The sequence below is a fragment of the Sus scrofa genome, chromosome 9 (assembly GCF_000003025.6).
Source record: "Sus scrofa isolate TJ Tabasco breed Duroc chromosome 9, Sscrofa11.1, whole genome shotgun sequence".
Classification (NCBI taxonomy): domain Eukaryota; kingdom Metazoa; phylum Chordata; class Mammalia; order Artiodactyla; family Suidae; genus Sus; species Sus scrofa.
The window spans coordinates 90,150,292-90,174,460 of record NC_010451.4 but is presented as its reverse complement, the minus strand read 5'-3'; the positions used below and the strand labels follow the sequence as shown (position 1 = coordinate 90,174,460).

Genomic DNA, 24,169 nt, shown 5'->3' with positions numbered 1-24,169 from the left:
CAATGATAACCACCATTTTGACAAGTGAGAAAAGTCATTTTTGGGAAGGGCGCACTTGCCATAGAGGTGCTTCATTCCTGTGAACCAATAAGAACAACTTGATTGAGCGTCTGACTACCCAATTTCCACATTTTTCCTTGCTTGCCTTTCCTTTAATTTTCTATCCACTCATCATTGCATGTGCATAATTCTCAACACAACCCAGTGCAGGAAAATTCAGCTCAAGGAAAGCAGAAGAGAGTAGGAAGATGGTGGGTTTCCCATGAGGATGAATAGAGTGAACAAATTTTAAAAAAGAACCTGTCATCTAGCTCGGTGTAGGATAATTGGCATAAGCTGCCTGTTGAAATATCTTTTTACATAATGTGAGATATCAATTATCATGATTTTCTTGGCCATCATTCATATGGACCATCAAGGGATGAAGACAGGTAGGTGTGGGTGTGTATTTGCCTGACCCAGCATGAGTGCATACACACATATTTGTGCTCACACACATACAAAATTTTCTTCTGACATCAGCCCCTTTGCATTTACAATAAATTTTGTCTCCAATTCTGCATGACATTGCTGGCAAAAGGACACAGTTTCTAGATAAGCGTTTGAGGATCTGACAGCATCCCCGGGACTTGAACATTGATTTGCTGATGTTCTGCCACCTTCTATCAACTAAAGATCATGTCCTATGCATCAATGAGAGAAAAATCTTTGCAGAAAGGGTTGGTTAAAAATGAGCATTTCAGTAAAAAATACTTGCTATTCCTCTGTCACTGGCTGAGATAGGAAGATGCGGAGTCAATTTTGTGAGATTCAATTGCAGCTGACTTTGGAAGGAATAATATACTCATGTCTCCCTGGATGCATTTAGAGTAGGGAGCTCTCTGCAGGGCTGAGATTTTGTAGACTGAAACCTGATCAGACTTCCAAACACAGAGCATCCTCTTAAAATCAGAAGAGGTAAAGCCCTTGATCTTGGAAGACCAATGGCTTAAGCACTTCCCAAATCATTTCTAAAACGTATCTGGGAGGTTCTCCATTTTTTACAATTTTCTTTTCAAACTTGACACCAGGAAGACGTGTGTCCAGGGGCTACGTGTTATTGGTAGGCAAGGTCAGGAATGAACTGCCTTTACGGAGATACCTCAGAGGGGTAAGAAAGGGCTCTCAACACTTATAGCCCGTACACCACCACTCGATGCCTAAGATGCCACCACAAAACCCTCATTCTGGAGTAATTTTCTCTGGAGTCATGAGTTTGGTAGGGAGGAATTGAAGTAGCTGAGGTGGTGAGTAGCTGGGGAAGGGACAGTACAGATGGATGTCTTCCTCTTCCCTGTTTTCTGCAGCACCAGCTTTCACCTTACAGGGTCACTCTCTGTAGTTGAGTGACCTACAAGGATTGAGACTCCAAGGACCCACTGAGTGGGTGCAGTGAAAATGAACACAAAACTGAAAAGCAGCAAGGAGGCTGAGAGTAAAGTGAGATGGCTCTATTTTGCAGGAGAACTTTGGAGAAACACCCCACATGGGACCTGAGATGCCAAAATTACCACATAATGACCCTTCCTTCTTAGAATACCCGTATACAATAACAGAAAATCTCTCAAGCAGGTTATTCCAAGGCCTCTTCTGTAAAACAATTCGCCAATTTGTGAGGAGAGAATGTGCAACACCATTAAACACCCTGGTAAAAGCCCCTCTTCTTCCTGAAATCACATGTTCTTTCTTTTTAGATTTCTATACAAGAATAAGCAGATGCTTGTCCATCTATGTTCCAAGGGAGACATGAGAATATTGTGTTTGGTATTTATTCCTGCCTTATGTTGGACAACAAGGAGAGGTGAGAAAAATTTCCTCTCCTTTGGAATGATGATCCAGCAGTGACAGCAGGAGCTTGGCTGTGGTCTTGGGCAGTCCTTTAGAACTCAGAAACGTGGTCAAGTGTCCTGTTTGAACTTTGATGCCCATGACTGTAGAGACAGCTGAAGACCCCCCCACTTCCAGGCAGAGGACAGGAGGTTTCAGCAACACTGGGCTTTGCAAGTGATAAGGAATGAAGAGAGAATGAAACCCTTGAACTGGGCTCAGTTTCTTGGCCCCATAGGTCTTGTTGGGAAGCAAGCAAAACCACATGTGAAGTTTTACTAAGTGGCAGAGCTAAGTCCATCTCGAAACCCTAAGTACTAGGTGAGTCTGGAAAGGAAACGTCCTGGGAGGCATGTTCAGGGCATCAGAAAATAGTTGGCAGGTAAAAAATGTACATAAGGTAGGGATAGGAGATCACATTTTCATCATCTATATACCCCAATCTTAAGTCTGTTGAATAATACAATTGTAAAACAATAAGCACATATAAAAAAGGAATGATAGAAAGGTCACACTGAGAACTGGATACATGATAGAGAACAGTGAGGAGTATACTTAAAAAGAAGAAAACTGCTCAGCATGGTTAAGCATTGGTTTGTGGATGGGCACTGAACGCCACTGCTTTCAAAGTTCTTCCATCTGTTCCTAGGTGAGTGTACAATTTCATGTCTCCTGGACCTAGAGGGGAAGGTTCTCAAGAACTGAGAGCTTCCAAGAATTTTTAAATTTTGTATTTCCATTTCATTCATCTATATATTTCTTCAATAAATATTTATTTAGAGCCTATGTGTTAGGCACTGTCCAAATCCATGAGAAAAAAACAACAGTTTCACCTCTGTCCTCATAGAACTTTCTAGAAGATACACTAGGACATTCGTAAAATAATTACACTCACAAATATAAAATAACCCTAACCCATCCTTAGTTGTGCTAGGAAGGAAAGGAGTGCTATGTGGGGCTGTGAGAGCAGAAGCTGGGCTGGTGGACATGGCCTGGAGGGTGAGGGAAGGGTACTCTGAAGAAACCAAGACCCAAATGACATCAGAAGTATGATCTGGATGATTCAGGTCAAGAGGGGAGGAAGAAGAGAATTCCAGGCAGAGCGAACAGTATTTGCAAATGCTTTGCGGCAGGAACAATCAAGGCACTTTCTAGGGTCTGAAAGAGGCCTGGGCTGTGGACATAACACAACAGAGGGAATGTGGCTTATGAGACAGGTCTGGATCTCAGAGGGCCTTGTAGGCCATTTAATGACCTTGTTTGCCCTTAGATTAATGGAAAGCCTAGATATATTATTGGTTTTAAAAAACTGGTAGTGCTAAACAGTCAAGACATTCTTAAATTTCTTGAATGCTGAAGATGCCATACAAGGCTGAGTGTTTCCCGAAAATAGGGTTAGTCTCGGAGCTGTCATCTGTGGCTCCTCTGGTTATATGCTGCATTTCATATCACAGGCTTCCAGAAGCTGTGAGGATAGTGCAGCCTTGGTTAGACATTTTCTGATCAGCAAACAGGGTTGTTTTCTCTAAATGCAGAATCAAAAGACACGCTTGAAAGTTATGTGAAAGGAATCTAAATTGGTTAAATGTCAGATACATCCATGATTTATGTCTCCTTTACATCTCATCACTGAAAAAGCTAACACTCCTCTATTAGTTAGATGTGTGTAAAGGAAAAAAATTCCAAGGCAAGGAGACTAGAAGTTCATTACCTTATTTCTCCTGGCATAATAGTAAGTCAGGGAAATATCTGACCTACAAAAATGCAAATTTCATGTCATGCACTAGGCAAACTCCCTATTGATTTCTGTCGTTTTTTATTATATAAGCAAGTCATACTCACTGTTGAAAAAGTGGGAAATTTCTACAACCAACAAAAGAAAAACTGGAAACTCCCAATTCTATTGTCATTTTGGTATATAGATAGCCAGATATATTTTTTTTCTGTGCATGGGTCTAGGCACATGTGTATATCTTTAAAATTTCTAACATATCCATCTTATTGAATGAGCAATATATGCACTTTAAATAGAAAAACCAAGTCTCATTCGCAATGGAAATTAATCTGGAAGCAACTGGAAATGGAAAACTCACAGCCTCCATCTTGAAATGAATGTTTTCCTTTGAAATCACAAATTTTATGACAAACCATTTCTGGTTTCCACTTTTCAGCATATTATTTCCTTTCAAGCTATTCGTAATTTCATGCAATGATGCGCATTCAAGTATATTACAAGGAAAGATAATTCACTGTCTTCAGATATTTGATAATCAAAAAAGTTTTCATGGAGTTCCTGTTGTAGCACAAATGGAAACAAATCCAACTAGGAACCAGGAGGTTGCGGGTTTGATCCCTGGCCTCGCTCAGTGGGTTAAGAATCCAGTGTTGCCCTGAGCTGTGGTGTAGGTCGCAGATGTGGCTTGGATCTGGTATTGCTGTGGCTCTGGCGTAGGCCAGCAGCTGAAGCTCCTATTAGACCCCCAGCCTGGGAACCTCCATATGCCATGGGTGCGGCCCTAAAAAGACAAAAGACCAAAAAAAAAAAAAAAAAAAAAAGAAGAAGTCTCCAAATATTCAAGTGGGGGCTTTCCATTTGTGTTTCTGGAAGTGTAAACCCTGGCTCATGTTAATGCTTCTTACACCAGAAAACAATGTGAAGTGTGGTTACTTTACAGATTTACATATACTGCCTGTATTTATCTCATAGGGCTACCATAACATTTTGCCATAAACTAGATGGCTTTTTTTTTTTAATAAAATTTTCCTTTTACAGTTTAGGGGGCCAGAAGTCCTAAACCAAGAAGTCAACAGAACTGGTTCCTTCTGGAAGCTCTGAGGGGAGAATCTGGCCTATGCCTTTCTTCTGACCTCTCTGGTGGCTGGTAGTCCTAGGTGGGCCCTGGCTTGGGGCTACCCAACTCTCATCTCCGCCTCTCCTGTCACATGGCTTTCTTCCCAGTGCATGCCCTTGGGGGGTCTCTATATCCAAATCTCCCTCTCCGTTCTCTTACAGAGACACCAGTTGTTGGTGTTAGGGCCCACTTCAATCCAGTATGACCTCATCTTTTTTTTCTTTTTTTTTTTTGTCTTTTTAAGCAGTACACTTGCAGCATATGGAGGTTCCCATGCTAGGAGTCCAATCAGAGTTGTAGCCACTGGCCTACACCACAGCAGCACAGGATCTGAGCCACATCTGCAACCTACACCACAGGTTACAATGCCGGACCCTTAACCCACTGAGTGAGGCCAGGTATCGAACCTGCGTCCTAATGGATACTAGTCAGATTCACTTCCACTGAGCCACAGTGGGAATTCCTGACTTCATCTTAACTGGAAGACACTGGTGAAGACCCTTCTTGTAAATAAGGTCAGATTGAAAGATACTTGGAATCAGAAGTTGAAGATGCCTTTTGGAGAGCACAATCCAACCCACTAGACTGCCTAATAATCCAGTGTATAGTAATTCATCTTTTTCATAATTAAGAGCATTAGGGGAAAATTGCAAAGCACTTTTATTTTCATTAATGACACAAAGATCCTACCTGAAATTCTCTACCTCATAAACAAATATTGAATATTCAGAGCATAACAAAATAAATCCTTTCCTTGAGCACACTGTGGAAAGTCCCTAGGCCAGCATCACATTGCATTTGGGAAATAAGAGGGGCAGGGAATAGATTCATGAGTCCTAAGAATACTGTCTTCATGTATTAATTTAAGAATATATATGTATATATTTTTCTTTTTAGAACCACACCTACAGCACATGGAATTCCCAGGCTAGGGGTGGAATCAGAGCTACAGCTGCTGGCCTACACCACAGCCACAGCAATGCAGGATTTGAGCTTCATCTGCAACCTGGATCCTTAACCCACTGAGTGAAGCCAGGGATCAAACCTGTATCCTCATGGATACTAGTTGGATTTTTAACCTGCTGAGCCACAGTGGGAACTCCTAATTCATGAATATATTTATGTGTCCACTTAAGGATGACAACTGCAAATAAAAGTATCCTATGGTGAATGAGCTTTCATTCTTAGTATAAGAAATATGGCTGTGTACATAAAGATAAAGCAAATCAAATGTTAATCACTCTACAAATGTCCATCGACAGATGATTGGATTCGGAAGATGTGGTATATATACACAATGGAATACTACTCAGCCATAAAAAAGAATGACATAATGCCATTTGCAGCAACATGGATGGAACTAGAGAATCTCATACTGAGTGAAATGAGCCAGAAAGACAAAGACAAATACCATATGATATCACTTATAACTGGAATCTAATATCCAGCACAAATGAACATCTCCTCAGAAAAGAAAATCATGGACTTGGAGAAGAGACTTGTGGCTGCCTGATGGGAGGGGGAGGGAGTGGGAGGGATCGGGAGCTTGGGCTTATCAGACACAACTTAGAATAGATTTACAAGGAGATCCTGCTGAATAGCATTGAGAACTATGTCTAGATACTCATGTTGCAACAGAACGGTGGGGGAAAAACTGTAATTGTAATGTATACATGTAAGGATAACCTGACCCCCTTGCTGTACAGTGGGAAAATAAATAAATAAATAAATAAATAAATATTAACTAATTAAAATGAAAAAAATTTTAATCACTCTATAATTTTAATAAAACTGGAGCAGTCTATTTGAAAACTAGAGTGCAACAAGGCTCAGCCTCTTTAGACAGGTCATTTTAAATAAAATCTGTTCTTTTTCTATGAGACTTTGGGACATAGTACCATTGCTGTGAGCACAAATCCAAGAAAGTATATTAAGAAAGTACAATATACTAAGATGTGTCTTAATCCATACTGAATTTCCCATGATTAACTTCTATATTTTTTATTATATCAAATGTTTTTAGAAATTAAAAACTTTCTGTAGAACTAAGAGTTCTGCAGATTGTACCACATTTATCCCAAGATTTACACTGTTCAACCTGAAATGCTGTATTGAGGTAACTGTGATTATGAGGGGGTGTGAGCTAAGGGGAGGAAGGTCCTGTTTTCTCTCCGTGGAGCTCCTTAATGGCTTTCCTTCTCCAGCCTCCATCCTGTGATCTACCACAAACCCTCCCCTTTCCTGCCCAGCTGAGATCCCATGCCCGTCACAGCAGACTTTATTCTCCCTGCTGTACCATTTCTGCAAAAACCTCATCAGCTCTCTGAACCCACAATTGAAAAGTGCTGCTTGGGGGAAAAAAAAAATCACACAGATATATGGATGTACATCCCAACAAGTTCATGGTTCCCACTCTCCTCTGTACTTCTGTGTTGACGTGGGATGCCTTTGAACGATCCTGGCCGGGGTTTTCCCTTTTCTATGCCTGTGTCTAGTGGGGCATCCATTTTCTGCAACACAGAATTTCAGAAGGATTCACCCCAGGGTTTACAGGATCCCTCCCCTAATTCAGGTGATATGAAAATGGCTGAAAAGGCTTTACAATCTCTATTTGGTGATTTTAATCATGATAGAATAACTCCACTTGGCGGGGAGCACTGCAGTAGCAGAGAAGAATAGCGGAGAAAAATAGCTGGTGAATGCTATGAACACAATGCAGTGAAGTGAGAATTCTCTTGTTATTGTGTGGTCATGAATTACACATTACAACGGACCTCAATAGAGAAGTATTGAAGGACCGAGCTGCAGCTTTCCGGGATCTGTTTACTGATGTTTAAAGGTGGTCTGTGGTTTAGACTTGAAGTTTGCCTTGCTGTCCTTACTGTTGTTAGTCTTTATAAACAGCCATGCATGTGAGAGAAAGTATATGCAATGGGCCTGTTTACACACAGACACTCTGGGTTCCTTTCCTTTCCCTGATGGGCAACAGAGAAAATTACTGCTAGTACCGGCAGTTGAGGTTTCAGAGTTGTCTCACCCCACCCCCCACATAAACCATTAATAATTTTTTTGTTAGATTGCATAATTTATAGTATCAGTTTTGAATGCATAATGTAATACTGTATACTGAAGGGTAGTTAGTCTTTCTTCAAATAGGTTACCGAAAGTGAAATAAATACCTAGATTAAATTTCCATACTAGGGAGAGAGAAATGAAATAATTTGCTGAGTTGCAAAAATATGTAATAGACATTGTGGAGATAATCGAAATTCTAAAAAATTTACTTCATTGTTCTAGTCACCTCAGATGGTTTCACCCTAGAAGCAATTCCTGAGAAAATGTTGCTGCAATTGCTGGACAAAACTAAGTATTTTTAAATAGAATGAGTTGAAAAATCATCTTATCTAATTATTAAGAAAATAAGGCCAAATTAGGAATTCACAGTGTAACACAAAAAAGTGAGCCTATTTACTTTAGTGTCTCTGATGTTTGTGAATGAAGGGGTTATAGTCACAAGCTTGAATTTGTGACCTTATAAGCAAGAGCTGGAAACATTTTGATTATCTTTATATTTGACGGTAAGCTTTATTCTAAGATTAAAAAATTACTAGAGAGTTACTTGGAGTTCTAGAAACGTGTAGGTATTTCTAGAGATTTGTGGAATTTCAGTGGTTTTAAGAAATACCATTGATGCTTCATATTAAAAGCTATCTACTAAATGACTACATACATTTTTCCAAACTACCATCGGCTCCTTTCTTCTGTCTGCGATAAATCAATAATATTTAGTCCTTATCCTTCTGCTATCTTTATTGTATTTTTCATGGACTCGAACCTCTTATATTCCTAAGCTTTGTCTTCCTGAGAAACTATCAAACTTCAACTGTGGGACTGGTACTAGACCCTGTGGGAATCCCAAATAGAATTTTAATTTTCTCTGGGCACTGGGCACCATTTGTTATTTATTCTTCTGAAATGGTATTATTTTCATGATGATAATGGGACTATGTTCATCAGGACATGTGGTATCTTCCTTAGCATAACCTCCCTTATCCTCTTTGGAAAGGTAAGAAAACAGGAATAAAAGGAAAAGACATTGGAAGGTTAATTTAAATATAGACCGTGGTGAAGTTTTAGGATGAGTAAGTGGCTCTTAGAGGCTTATAAAATAGGTACAGCATTGAAATCTTAGAGGAATCTGATTTGTAAAAATAACAAATTTTGATGATGTGTATAAATGAATTGCTCCATAAAACTCTCCTCTCTAGAGATATTTTTCAGGTTGTTTTCAATACATATATATTTCTACTTTTCACATGTTCTTTCTACATAATAAATATTTTCATGCTTCCATTTAGTTAGTAGATGCTCTTAAATACACAGAATTTTGCCTACATTGTTTATTTACTACGAGTTGTAAAAACTGTAAATCACAAATTATTTGGTCGTTGACATTTGTCCCTATTCTGAAGCACTCTGTAAAATAACAAATTCATCATCATGATCCCCACAATTAGAATGGAACTTTAGAGAAAAAATTTAAGTGCTGAACTTATTTATTTTTTTTTCTTTCTTCCTTCCTAAATGTCAAGTTGATTTACAAAAGCATAACCATTGTGCCGATATTGTCTATTTCCTCCATTGCTAAATTTAGAAATTCTTTCCTGACATAATTAAAATAGTTCCTAATTTGTTCCCCTAATCTTATTTGGATTGTGCACAAAATAAAGGAACTTACACACTCAAGCCCAAGAAATTGTACTTGATAAGCTTCATAATGCTAATGCTGTTTTGATAGAGAAAAACCACAAGTAATGCAAATAGCAGCCTCTCCTCTCCAGTACAGGTGTGTAATAAGCACATATAATTAAACCAAAGATACATAATGGTTTGTTGTTGGATACGCATTTACAACAGCTGACTACGCTCTTAATGTGTGGTTCATGAGTTAGGTAATTTTCTTATGTCTCCACTCCTTAAACAGAATATTCCTCATGGACTCATATACAAAACGATTCTGTGCCTTTTACCCAGCAGATTCCCACTGCTGCCTGTAATTTAGCGTCTTTGCTATATCAGCATTACCTAAAGATGATTAAAAAGAGCATGTAAATTCACAAACAAGCCATTTTATTCTTCAACTTAAATAATTTAGAAATGCCCCCCAAAAGGAAAGTTATCAAAATGTAAGCCTTTCGACATGGTTTCCATCTTAGTGAAATATATCAACCGTGCATTTAATCACTGTTAAGCATAAAATATGGTTTATGGCTCTGCTCTATATATCACATAAACTTCTTTGTATATTATGAATCTGAGTCCTTTAAAGGGCATAAAGCAAATGTGAAAAACTAGCAAGGGTTTTAAAAAAATCAGTATAGAAACAGGCAGCAGTGCATAAACTATTTTCAGTTATTTTTAATTTTATACTTTCATTGGGGATTTTTTTTTTTTTAGTTCAAATTGCATACACACATATGTACAGAGTCTTTGGATTCTGAATTTGGTGAACCAAACATAAGAATGAGTCTATATAAAGAGTATTTGAATTTCTTTATTTTAGACACCTTAAATCATTTTTCCCTTTCCATCACGATACTGTAAAACATTATGATATTGTAAGAAATATCATTGGATATGCACAACTGAGATGATGTGTCATGCTGCTTACCAGGAATGGTCAAGAGTCTGTCTACTAAGGCTGAAAATGTGGAGAAAAATAATGTAAATTTGTTTTTTAAAGGTGATCTCATACATATATTGAACTATAGTGTGTAGTCATGATAATATCTAGGCTCAATCACATATTCCCCTTAATTACTGTGTAGGTCCCATTAATCAGTGTATGTAAGTGCTGGGCAACACCTGCTTAATTCAGCTGATTCTAATCTACACATAGTTTCAAAAAATGCAAAGGAAACAGAAGTCCAAATTCTACTTTCCATACTAGCTATATAGCTCATAGCTCATCTCCTTCTAGCCTTATCTCAGGGCAGGAAGATAATCAATTTTTTTTTTTTTTTTTTTTTCAGGGCTGCACCTGCAGCACATGGAAGTTCTCAGGCTAGGGGTTAAATCAGAGCTGCAGCTGCCAGCCTACACCACAGCCACAGCAATGCGGGATCTGAGCCGCCTCTGCGACCTACACCACAGCTCACCGGCAATACCAGATCCCCAACCCACTAAGTAAGGCCAGGGATTGAACCCATGTCCTAATGGATACTAGTCAGATTCATTTCCGCTGTGCCACAACGGGAACTCCCTCAATGTGACTCTTTGATTGACTTTTTATTTCATTTTTTAGGGCTGCATCCACAGCACATGGAGTTTCCCAGGCTAGGTGTCGAATCCGGGCTGCAGCGGCCAGCTTACACCACAGCCACAGCGGCGTGGGATCTGAGCCATGTCTGTGACCTACACCAGAGCTCATGGCAATGCCGAATCCTTAACCCACTGAGTGAGGCAGGGATTGAAGCCACATCCTCATGGATCCTAGTCAGATTTGTTTCCACTACTCTACCATGGGGAACTCCCCCCTCTATCTTTTTTTATGACCTTAACTATGGTGGGTGTGTGTGTGTGTAAGAGAGGGAGTTGAAGAGGACGGTGTGTCCTCAGTCCATGAACCTGGTTAATATAAAAGATGTGGGATGTTAAATCTCTTGTTTCAAAAATGAAAGTCATCAGAAGGGAGTTACTCCACCTTCTCTTCACAATGAAAAAAATCACCTCTGCTTCCAACCTCTTTTTCCCTCCTCCTTTCAAAGCCCAGTGAGTTCAGATGCGCTCTGGTTTTCCATCCTTCCCTTTTCCTAGAGCCCTCACACAACTGGTTACTCTCACAGTCTTAGGATCTCTCTCGCCCACACTGTGTTTTCGGTCTTTCTTTTTCTAAAGGAGTCTATCTTGGGAGTTCCCATCATGGCTCAGCAGAAACAGCTATGACCAGTAGCCATGAGGATGGGGGTTTGATCCTTGGTCTCACTCAGTGGGTTAAGAATCCGGCACTGCTATGAGCTGTGATGAAGGTCACAGACGCAGCTCGGATCCTGTGTTGCTGCGGCTTCGGTGTAGACTGGCAGCTGCAGCTCTGATTCAAACTGGTAGCTTCCATATGCCGTGGGCGTGGCCCTAAAAAGACACAAAAAAGTAATAATAAAATGATAATGATAACCAAGGATGCTATCTTCTCAAGCTTTGTACTTGGTTAGTATGGATAGAATGCAGATCAAGGCTAACTAGTGAGGAAGGTAGGTCGCTCCAGTTTTTTCACAGTTGATTAATTATTTGAATAGACTCTGAAAATATGACCCTGTTATTTAACCTTCTATCAGGTGAGCAACTGTAGAAAACCAAGGACACTTCAGCTACCAGGATTTCTTAAGAACATTTCCTCTCAACCCCTTTTCTCTCATTCTGTACATGCTATTGGCCTAAAAATTTATTTTTTAAAATAATTTTTTAATCAAGTGGCCGTATCTGTGGCATATGGCAGTTCCCGAGCTAGTGGTCAAGCCACAGCCACTGTAGAAGCCATGCCAAATAGTTATGTTGGGAGCTACATGGAAAGTGCTAAAAATTTAAATAATAATCATTTCAGTAATGTACTATTTTGACATAGTTAGCTTCCATAGGAGAACAATTTCACTTTTATTTTTTCTTGGCTTCCTGTGAGAAAGGATTCAGATATCAACATTTTACTTCTCTCTTAGCCCAGTTACTGCTTTACAGTTTTTCAGACAATTCAGTCTGTGTCTATACATAAACCTGTCCACTGCTGGGGATCTTTGGTGTGTAAAAAAAGCCCCAAAGTTTTCAGAGGGGAGAGGTGCCCTTTCAAACTTCAATGGCTTTGCTACTTATTTGAAAAGAACAAAATAGCAAAAAATGATGGGGGTTAGGGTTTAACTTTCTTGCTTTAAAAAGTTTGATTGGAACATGCATTTCTTACAGGAAAACTACTAGAAAATTTTATGTGATGTGTTACACAAAGTGTTTTTGTTGTTGTTTCTGATATTTCTCTGTATACTTCAGTAATTCATGAGGAAGAAAGTAGAATGTTGAACAAAATACACACAATGAATTATAAGGTGATATATAACAATATGTAAATAAAATTATATTTTTAAACAGAAGTAGTTATTCTTCACTCAAAGTTGAAGGCTTAAGGCAAATAAAAGACTTCGGGATATTTGACATTATATATATGTACATACATGAATATATTGAAAAATCAATGGTACTTGCATTTGCCAATCTATATTTTAAGTTTGTATTTTGTTAGATATGCCTTATATCCTCTATTGGAAATATTTCAGTGTGGATACAGTATTACATTCAAGAAAAGTGGGCTTAAAGAGCAAAAGTCAGGGAGTTCCCGTCATGGCACAGCAGAAATGAATCCGACTAGGAACCATGAGGTTGCAGGTTCAATCCCTGGCCTCGCTCAGTGGGTTAGGGATTTGGCATTGCCGTGAGTTGTGGTGTAGGTTGCAGACGTGGCTCGGATCTGGTGTGGCTGTGGCTGGCAGCTGTAGCTCCAATTTGACCCCTGGCCTGGGAACCTCCATGTGCCATGGGCGCGGCCCTAAGGAGAAAAAAAAAAAAGCACAAAAGTCACAATGTCATCAGTACTGAAAAATTTCAATGGGCCACCTGGGCTGCTTCTCAGCCACCTGGATATGCAAATCCTTGAAGACCTCAAGAGAGTTAATTTGCCTGTTCCAAATTTGCCTCCATCGGTAGAAATGTCCTTCAGTAGAGGAATGTGGCACTTCTCACTATTTCCAAACCCTGAGTGGGTTTGGGAAGAAAGGCCTTGGAGACATGACAATTTTCTTCAAACATAATTCTCTGCCTTTTTAAGTGAATTCGAAATAGTTCTTATTTTCCAAAGGCAATACTCCACCATTAACAATTAATCAAGAATTAAATAAATCTAAAGCTAGAGAGCGGGTGAATTATAACTTTTCCTTCCTGCCACAGAGAAGCACTGCTTTAGCCAGTAAACAGCAATAACCACTATCCTTTTCAGAATTAGTCTCCGTTTTCGTGAATTTTGAATAGGTGAGGTTCCTCAGAAATGCATTCCTCACAAGAAATGGAACTTGCCTTGGTCGTCAGTGCTGTCGTGTGGAGGAACACTGTATCTCTTGGACACTGCTCCAGAGACCAGGCCATGAGCACCAGAGACGGAGCATAAGAAGGCCTATTTTGATATATGGTGGAAGCCTAACAATTAATGCTGTTCAAGACTTTCATGGGCTGTCTAAAAATCCAATGGATTCTTGGTCTCTGGAATTGTCCAAGCGTGCTGTGAGAGTCTACACTAGTTAAAATGTTAGACGGGACTGCCCTTCAGGGATCTCCCACATTAAGCTTTTATGATCGAATGGCTCAATTACTTTAATCTTTTCTAATAAGATCTATCTATCCTGTATTACTCCAGGAATCTTGGTTGTCACTTATGAACTTTTCCAAATTATTTATATATATACATTTTAAATGTACATATGCCACTGTAAATAAACAAAAACTCAAACTTACAGAAAAAAGAGATCAGATTTGTAGTTACCAGAGGCTGGGGGTGGGTGAGGGGAACAAAATACAGGTTGTGAAAAATACAAACTTCCAGTTATAAGTAATGGGAATGTAATGTTACAACATGATGACTACAGTTAACACAGGTATATGGCATATTTGAAAGTTGCTCAGAGTAAATCCTGAGTTTTCATCGGTAGGGAAAAAAATGCTTTCTCTTTATCATCTATATGAGATGACAGATGTCAACTAAACTTACTGTGGTAACCATTTCACCATCTACATAAGTCAAATCATTATGCTGTTCACCTTATACTTATATAGTGCTATATATCAATTATACCTCAATAAAACTGGAAAGTAAAATAACTATAGGCCTGTAGGAAAATAGACACCATTGAATACAATTTGGGTCCATCTATACAATACAAAAAAATTGTCTCAAAAGTAAAAAAATTAGACCAAGTGATTTTCTCTGCATAGACATAATTATTCTTTTTCATTATTTTCTTGTTTCCCAGGAACCCATATTATAAATCTTGATTTATAATCTTACTTTGGATTTCTCTTTTCTTCCTATTCCTTATCTGTTGGTCTAAGTCCACTGCTTACGGCTCTGCACTATCTTTTCAATACCTCTCCTCCTTTCCTTTTGCATTGCTCCCTAATTTCTCCATTAGTTGTTCACCCAGACTATGGCAGTTGTTTCCAGTCTCTCCTGCTTCCACTCATTCATTCATGTATTCATTTGACAAATGTCTGTCTATGTAACCAACGTCCCACTCTGTTCCACTTGGGGATCCTGTGGCAAATAGCAGCAAGACCCGGTTCCCAGACTCCAACCTTGTATAGAGAGACAGATGAAACAGTCCCTTCTCTCTCAATCCATCCTTCACACAGGAATCATTTTCTTAAAAATCCTGATGGTACCAACAATAATGGAAAAAATTAAAATCGTTAAATAAAAAAAAGAAAGACCACTTTAAAAAAATCAAGATGGCAATGATGTCACTATTTAAAAAACTTTGGGGAGTTTTGCACTCTGAATTTGAAAATGCTTCACGGACTTAAAATCCCTTTCCAGGCCAAAATTCCGCAAGCCCTTCCTGCCTGCCCGCCTCCCTCCTTTTTCTCAAAAGCTGTTCTAGAATGCAATGCCAGATGGTCCCCAGGGCCTCACCTCCTGAAAACACACCTTGTATTGTCCCCTCCACCTCATGGAACCTGTCACTCCTGGGGTTAGGTAACTCATTTGCTGACTCTGAGTTAATCAAAACGGAGATTATCTGGGTGGGGCTGGCCTAATCAGGTAACGGCTTAAGAGAGAAGGGCCCTTTTTAAGATCAATCCTGCTGGTCTTGAAGGAGCCAACTCACCCTGTGGCGGGAACCACACAGGGAATGGGAGTGGCTTCTAGGAGTTGAGAATGACCTCCAGTTGGCAGCCTATGAGCCAGTGGGGAATAAGTCCTACAACTACCAGGAGATAAATTCTGCCAACATCCTGCCTGAGCTTAGCTGAAGGACCCAAACCTCAGGTGAGACTGTGGCTGGAATAACACCTTGACTTCAGTCTTAGTGAGATTCTGAGTAAAGGACCCAGCTAACTCTGGTCCTGACCCACAGAAACGGTGAGCTAATAAACTGGTGATGTTTCAAGCAGCTAAATGTATGGTAACTTGCTAGGCTGCTATTGAAAACTAAAACTCCAGTTTCACCTGAAAATGTCCTCCCATCCACCAAGACTCAGTTTAATGTTTTAAACATTTCTCTCTTTCATGTTTGCCTGTTATTTCCCCATCCATAAGGGATCTTTCTCTAAATTTCTACAGGATCTTATTTCCTCCTTAGGGCACTTCCTACTTTTATTACAGCTGTTTGTGTAGGACCTATTTCTCATCCTGAATTGTGCATTTCTTGAGAGCAGAGATGGCTTTGCATATGTACATACGCATATGTTTTGTAAAATCACTGAAAGCAGTATTCACTCGGTTCCATCTAGGAAAGGCTTCTCAGCTTTCTAAGAGTTAACTAAGCTTTAGTCTTCAACTTCACACTTTATTTTGGTGCTTGTGAGCAGCTTCCTATGACTTAGCATGAGTAGAGAATTTTGTGACCCGACCCTCCCTAAAATTGTCATGCAAAAGGCTAATTCCTTTGTCAAAGAATAAACAACTTGCAAGTTCAACATATTTAGAACCCAGAGTTGAAGTTCATTAAAAACAAATTTATGAATTAGGAAATGTACAGAAAAGCAAGGTAGCATTTAGAGCCACCCAAGACACCATGATGCTTCCTGTCAGAGGCAGCAGTTCTCATCCACACATGTCATTTCCTTGTCCCTAACTTCACAGTCTCTCACACCTGTGGGTACTCAGGTGGGTTGGAATGAGAAATAATGAGGAACCCAGGCTCGGCAAAGAGCACCCCTCAGCAGTGGAAGCATTACGGCCAGAGTTGGTTAATTGAAATCATGCATCGAACTAAGTTGCCACTCTGATGCGATCTGACAAAAATGATCATAGGATAAAATTGCCTCTTGCTGATCCCCACCTATCTTACATTTCAACTTGCAGCAAGATTGAAGCAAACTGCTCCAATTTACTGCTCCCGACCTGCTGATAATGGACACTTTGCCGTGCACTCTCCCTTCATTACTGCTCAGGTCAGGGCTGTTAACGGGGACTCTTGCCACTTTTGACAGATAGTCACTACCAAGATGAATGGCGGTGGCCACATGACCACTTAGGACCAGGCCTTCCCTCTCTAGCACCTTCAAAATGCCTTTAAAAAAAAAAAAAAAATAAAAGACCACACTTCACTGTTTAACTCTTTATTAACTAGGAGAATCAATAGAAACCAGGCAACTGTGACCTCCTGATTCCTTTACTGTAGAGCTGCAACTATTTCAAAGAAACCATTTAAGAGCATTTTAAAAAGAAACTTTCTAGCAAAGCTGCCTTTGTACATTCTGTTCTATTGCATAATGGAGACTGGGTTGTAAATTGAGTTCTTCAGGAGAGGGAGAGAGTAATTCGCTCAAAGTCTCTGTGCTAAATCTTAAGAGGAAGCGGTTGCAGGGTTTTTGGTTTTGGGGGTTTTTTTTGAGTTAAAATGGGCTGAATTGAGAATAATAAATTTTTTTAAGAGAGAAAATAGGCTTTTTTTTTTTTTTTTTTTTTTGGTCTTTTCTAGGGCTGCACTCATGGCCTATGGAGGTTCCCAGACTAGGGGTCTAATCAGAGCTGTAGCTGCCCACCTACACCACAGCCACGTGGGATCCAAGCTGCGTCTGTGACCTACACCACAGCAGCGCCAGATCCTTAACCCACTGAGTGAGGCCAGGGATCGAACCTGCAACCTCAAGTTTCCTAGTCGGATTCGTTAACTACTGAGCCATGGTGGGAACTCCAAAATAGGCTATTTTTAATACCACACAGTTGAGTGGAAATCAACAGCCTGGTACTCCATCATTTCAGTTATGCATAAATAACCCTTCATGAAGAACTTCTTACCACAAACATTTATAAGTTACTCTACTTACGTTAAAAAAAAAAAGATGAGAGGGATGCATGCATCATTCTGTGCTCTTTAATAGAAACCATAGTTTAAATAGTAAGAGCTTAATAAATAACTTAAAATTTTTTTTTATTATAGTTGATTTACAGTATTTGGGGCATAGTATTTTATGTTTCTTAAGGCTCCTATCTTAAATCTGTATAGAAACTGTATACAGAGTTTGTACAAAATGCTTTAGTTTTTTTATCTAATTCCTGACACACGCATTCATTTTTGTATTTGACAGTCAAATGAGCTTTCACAACTCTTATTAGATTTACACGGCATTGTCTAATTCACTGTGCCTCATGAAATTAGATAAACTATTAAATACCATAATCTGTTATCCACCATTAAAATTAATTGATTTTCATGTCACCTTAGAACTAATGAATTATCTAGAGATAGTCTCATAAACTACAGAGCATAGCGGGAAAGATCTTTTATTCCCCATCCCTTCTAGAAAGGTTAAACAGTCCTATGCCTTTGCTAGTTTGTCTCTCAGCCGAAATCTCAAAAAACAGAGCTGTATTCAATAATTACACTTCATGGACAAGAGCCACATTTATGGAAAAGGTTTGGAAGACATGGATGATGTCTAATACTGGTCTGGGAAAGGCTTGTCATATAGAAGCATATTTCCAGATCCACTATGGTTTTGCCAGCAGGATAATGTAATAGGAATGGACATGCTACTAAACACAAACAAAACCCTATCAAACATTAATAGTCCTAAAAGTAAATACATTCGTAATATTTTATTGCATTGCCTGAAAAAACTCTTATTTGATATTTTGATTCAAAGATTGCATATCTAGTATTACAACAATAATAATCCATGGGTATAGAAAATTTATTATTTGCCAGGCACCGTGCCAAGCATTTTTAACATGCAGTGTTTTTGTTTGTTTTTTGGCCACGCTCAAGGCATGCAGAGGTTCCTAGACTAGGTATAGAAACCGTACTACGGCAGTGACAATGCCAGATCCTTTAACTGCTAGGCCACCATGGACAGGTGTTTTATTTAGTCTTCAAATTCTCCCATAATATGGGCTTTTTTTTTTTTTTGTCTTTTTGCTATTTCTTGGGCCACTCCTGCGGCATATGGAGGTTCCCAGGCTAGGGGTCTAATCAGAGCTGTAGCCACCGGCCTATGCCAGAGCCACAGCAATGCGGGATCCGAGCCGCATCTGCAGACTATACCACAGCTCACGGCAACGCTGGATCGTTAACCCACTGAGCAAGGGCGGGGACCGAACCCACAACCTCATGGTTCCTAGTCGGATTTGTTAACCACTGCGCCATGAACGGGAACTCCTCTTCTTTTTTTTTTTTTTTTTTTTTTTTTTTTACGGCTTTTTAGGGCTACCCCTGTGACATATGGAAGTTCCATGGTGAGGGGTGGAATTGGAGCTTCAGCTGCTAGCCTATGTCACAGCCAGAGCCACTCAGAATCCAAGCTGTGACCTACACCACAGCTCACAGCAATGGTGGATCCTTAACCCACTGAGTGAGGCCAGGGATCAAACCTGTGTGCTCACGGATTTTAGTCAGGTTTGTCATCTGCTGAACCACAAGAGAAACTCCCAGATGTATGCTTTATTTATTTATTTATTGTCTTTTTCCCATCTCTTGGGCTGCTCCCACGGCTTATGGAGGTTCCCATGCTAGGGGTCTAATCGGAACTGTAGCCACCAGCCGACACAGCAACGCGGGATCCAAGCCGAGTCTGCAACCTACACCACAGCTCAGGGCAACGCCGGATCCTTAACCCACTGAGCAACGCCAGGAATTAAACCCGCAACCTCATGATTCCTAGTCAGATTCGTTAACCACTGAGCCACGACGGGAACTTCTATATGCTGTATTTTTATCCTCATCTCAGGAGTAAGGAAACTGAGACTTAGAGAAATAAGCGACTTGTTCAAATTCACATTATCAGTATCAAAAAATTTAGGATGTGACCCAAAAGATGTTACTCCAGAGTCAAACTCCTAACTGTTATACCCTGGGGCCTCTTACCTCTGTAACATCACTCTATCACTTGACATGGATGGTATGAGGGCCATTAATTGTTCACAATTGTTATCCATTAATGTTCATTAAGATAATCCTTTCACTTGGAAATTGGTTCATTTAAGGAAAAAAACGCTTGCTTTTTAAAATGATCTTCCAATATTAATAAAATTGCTGCACACATTTTTAACAAATTTCACATAGTTCTGAGTTCAATGGCGCTGCCCCCCATTGCGACATTGAAGGTGGGCAGGAGGAACATAGTACATCCACGAATACCGAGGAAACCTTGAAACATGAGTTCAGAGGGTGGTCCCAAACATCTCAGGCTGAGAGAGGGGACCATGTGCTCTGGTTTGCCTGGAACTGTCCTGGGTTTTACCGGTGGTCCTGACATTAACAGAACCTCCTTTCAGTCTCAGTAGTGTCCCAGTTTGGATAATAAATTAGAGTTATCTTAATCACAAGGGTGAAGTTCTTCTGCTTATTAGTGAATTCAGCTGTAAACCCCCTTGAGCAACCTCATGGAGTTGGATAGGCTGCTTCCTGAATGAGCTTCAAGTATCTCAAACCTGCATGCTGGAGCATCAAGAGTAGATGGACCTGCTGCACCTGACTCCTTCCTCATCCTTGTCTATTATTTCCTCTCTTCAGTTGGTCCCTGTGATGGTCTTTTTGGTGTGTCAACTTGGCTAGGCTATAGCTCCCAGTTACTCAAGCACGAATCTCGGTGTTTCTTTGAAGGTTTTTCTAGATGTGCTTAAGGGAGAAGCTTCTAGATGATCTGGGTGGGCCTGATTCAATCAGCTGACATGCCTTAAGAGCAGAGTGGAGGTTTCACTTAAGAAGAAATTCCACCTGTGGGCCCTAGAACTCCAGCCTGACCACCTGGCCTAGTGATTTAAGACGTGCCTAGCCAGCTCCCACAACTGCATAAGCCAAATCCTCGAAGTAAATCTCTTAATACTCTACACTTCCTTTTTTTGTTTTGTTTTGTCTTTTTGCCTTTTCTAGGGCCACTCCCGCAGCATATGGAAGTTCCCAGACTAGGGGTCGAATTGGAGCTGTAGCGACAGCCACAGCAACGTAGGATCCGAGCCACGTCTGCAAACTATACCACAGCTCACGTCAATGCCAGATCCTTAATCCACTGAGCAAGGCTAGGGATCGAACCCACAACCTCATGGTTCCTAGTCGGATTCATTAACCACTGAGCACGACTCCTCTACACTTGTTTTCTATTGGTTTTGCTTCTCTTGTTGAATCCTTACGAATACAGTCACTAGTGCCCTTTGAGTCTTGTTTCAAAAGCTTCGTGTCCTCTTGCAGTCTCCTTTAACTTCCTACCTAGGTGATGCCACTGGCTCTCTGCTCCTCTCTTAGCCTGACAAATGCCGCTAGAGCACCACTCTCATAATTTAGCATGTAAAAGCCCTGCCAAGGGCTAATAAGCCCCAAGCACTCTGCTGGACACTGAGGATACAAAGATGAACACATTCTCTTGTTTCCAAGGGTGCCACCTCCACCGTGTCCTGCCCAGCACAAAACTTGCAAAGTGCCCTCCGATGCCTAAGGGAAAACTACCCAGCCTGGCAATGCACACTGTGCAGACTTTAATCTATCTCATGACTCTGATCCCACAGGAGCCTAAAGCCTGAGCCTGGCGGCTGTCCTCCGGGCCTTCAACATGGCAGACTGACGCCTGTAGTTCCTGTGGCTTCCTTTCCAAGTTTGTATTTTGTTATAGGGAACAAAATGTGGCAATTTAAAGCAAAATGAATATAGAGAAGTAATTACTTACAAAATTGCTGGACGTGCTAGAGACGGGCTCCCGACGGGTCCTTCGGGAATGGCTCTCAGAATCACACCCCCAAACTGGCCCCTCACAGAAGCTGCCACATCAGGAAGGTGGAGCACCTGCTGGGTTTGTTGACTGGAGCTTTCATCTCAGGAAGAGGAAGCTGTTGCTTGCCACCACAACCACATCTGCCTCCCATTACCCATGAAGCTGCTGTGGAAAAACCAACATCTCCACGATGCCACTTGCCAGCAGAAAACTGGGGAAGCAGCAGGAAGATGGCTTCCACTTTACGCCTGCCTTCTAAGTCTGGCATGAGGGCATCTCCTTGGCATTTTGAGCTCCAGCTGCAAGAGATTCTGGAAAACAAGGCATTTAGCTTCCCAGCTGCTTGTAGTAGAAGGCTCAGTGGAAGGAGGTTAAAATGGATGTTGAGTGCCAGCCCACACTTTCCATCACAGATGTTTGGTTTTTGGTTTTTCGTTGTTGTTGTTTTTGGGGTTTTTCTGTTTGTTTTTTAAGGCAGCACCCGCCACATTCAGAGGTTCCCAGGCTAGGGGTCCAGTCGGAGCTACAGCTGCCAGCTCACGCCAGAGCCACAGCAACACCAGATCCAAGGGGTGTCTGTGACCTACACCACAGCTCATGGCAACGCCGGATCCTTAACCCAGTCAGCAAGGCCAGGGATGGAACCTGCAACTTTATGGTTCCTGGTTGGATTCGTTTCCACTGCTCCACAATGTGACTGCCAATCTCAGCTGTTTTTTTAACAAACCTGGAAAGTTTTATGCCTCTCCTACTTAAATAAGGATTTTTTTTGCTTTAATAAAAAGCCTTGGTGTGCTTACCACTTAGCATAATTTCTAGTACATAGAGTTATTTCACATATATGTGGAATGGATTAAGGAATGAAATTCAATTAATAATTTATCCACTCATGGACACAATCACAATTATAAACTAATTTAAGTGTCATAAGTAGAACTTTTCCAACAAATTATAGGAGCTATATACCATATACAGTACCCAGTACAACACTGGCAAGTGAAAGGCTCTCGATAAGTCTCTCTTGAATATTGTGCTATCAGAGAACAGTCTGATATGCATACTTCATGTAGACAGGCATAACCAACAGTAATCTTTCTCTAGGGCACTAAGTCATTTGACTGGAGGGTGATATTTAATTTTCCATATTACAGAAGCCCATGATATAAATATTGCCTCTATGTTGATATGTTTTGTCTTCCAAGAATTATTTTTATTGGGTGCCTCCTCCTAAAACTGCAGCCCAGTGAGAACAAATTAATTCTATACAAATATGATACGATTTTCTGAACAAATAATGCACTTCATTTCAAAAGACTAATGGTAAGAAAGATTTATATAATGTTACACTCCTGATCACTTATGTTTGCAGTGAGGAGAAAGGCAGATAAAGCCTAAACATGAAAAGTTAGGGCATCATTTAACGTAATCCTAGTGCTAGAGTCTGAATATTTGTGTCCTCCCAAATTCATGCATTGATATCCTAATGCCCAGTGAGATGGTACTGGGAGCTGAGGGCTTTGGGAGATGGTTTAGGTCATGAGGGTGGAGCCCTCATGAGTGGAATCAGTATTCTTGTAAAAGAGACCGCACAGGGCTCCCAGGTCCCTTCTGCCATGTGCGAAGTCTGAGACCCGGAACAGAGTCCTCACCCAACCACACTGGCATCCTGATTGTAAGAAATAAATTTCTGTTGTTTATGAGCCACTTAGTCTGTGGTCTTTTGTTACAGCAGCCTGAATGAACTAAGACACGTGGCAAAGTAAAACCAAAAAAAAAAAAAAAAAAAAAAAAAGCCAGAAAGAATGGAAAGCTGGCCTTTGCATAGATGGGATAAAGTTCTACAAGAGAGAATTGTTAGAAGGCATTTCGTTCCTCCAAAATCCATCCCCACATTCATGGGGTGATGGTCATGTGTACTGTGCCTCTCAAGCAACTTTTATTTATGTATTCATTTGGCTGCCCTGAGGCATATAGAGTTCCCCAGCCAGGGATCAGATCCGAGCTACAGTTGTGACCTATGATGCAGCTGTGGCTATGCCAGATCCTTTAACCACTATGTCAGCCTCGGGATCGAACTTAGAGAGATGCTGCCAATCCCCTTGTGCCACAGAGGGAACTCCTCAAGCAACTTTTAATAAACTGAAAGAAAAATGCTTTTTTTTTTTTTTTTTTTTTTGTCTTTTCTAGGGCCGCTCCTGGGCTATATGGAGGTTCCCAGGCTAGGGGTCTAATTGGAACTGTTGCTGCTGGCCCAAGCCAGAGCCACAGCAATGCCACATCCGAGCCGCATCTGCCACCTACACCACAGCTCACGGCGATGCTGGATCCTTAGCCCACTGAGCAAGGCTAGGGATCGAATCCACAACCTCCTGGTTCCTAGTTGGATTCGTTAATCACTCAGCCATGACAGGAATGCCGAAAAATGCTTTTGAATTGGATAACTTGACATCTGCTTTGTAGAGGCTGTAATGACAAGTCATGTGATGTGCTGC

At 40.6% G+C, this 24,169-nt stretch overlaps 1 long non-coding RNA gene across 1 annotated transcript in view; it reads right to left on the bottom strand.

Moving 5' to 3' along the window:
- Nucleotides 1-22,153, bottom strand: part of LOC110255484 — a 46,291-nt gene extending 24,138 nt beyond the window's left edge. Inside the window, exon 1 of the long non-coding RNA XR_002335852.1 lies at nucleotides 21,633-22,153. This is a non-coding gene — a long non-coding RNA (uncharacterized LOC110255484). The remainder of the gene's footprint in view (nucleotides 1-21,632) is intronic.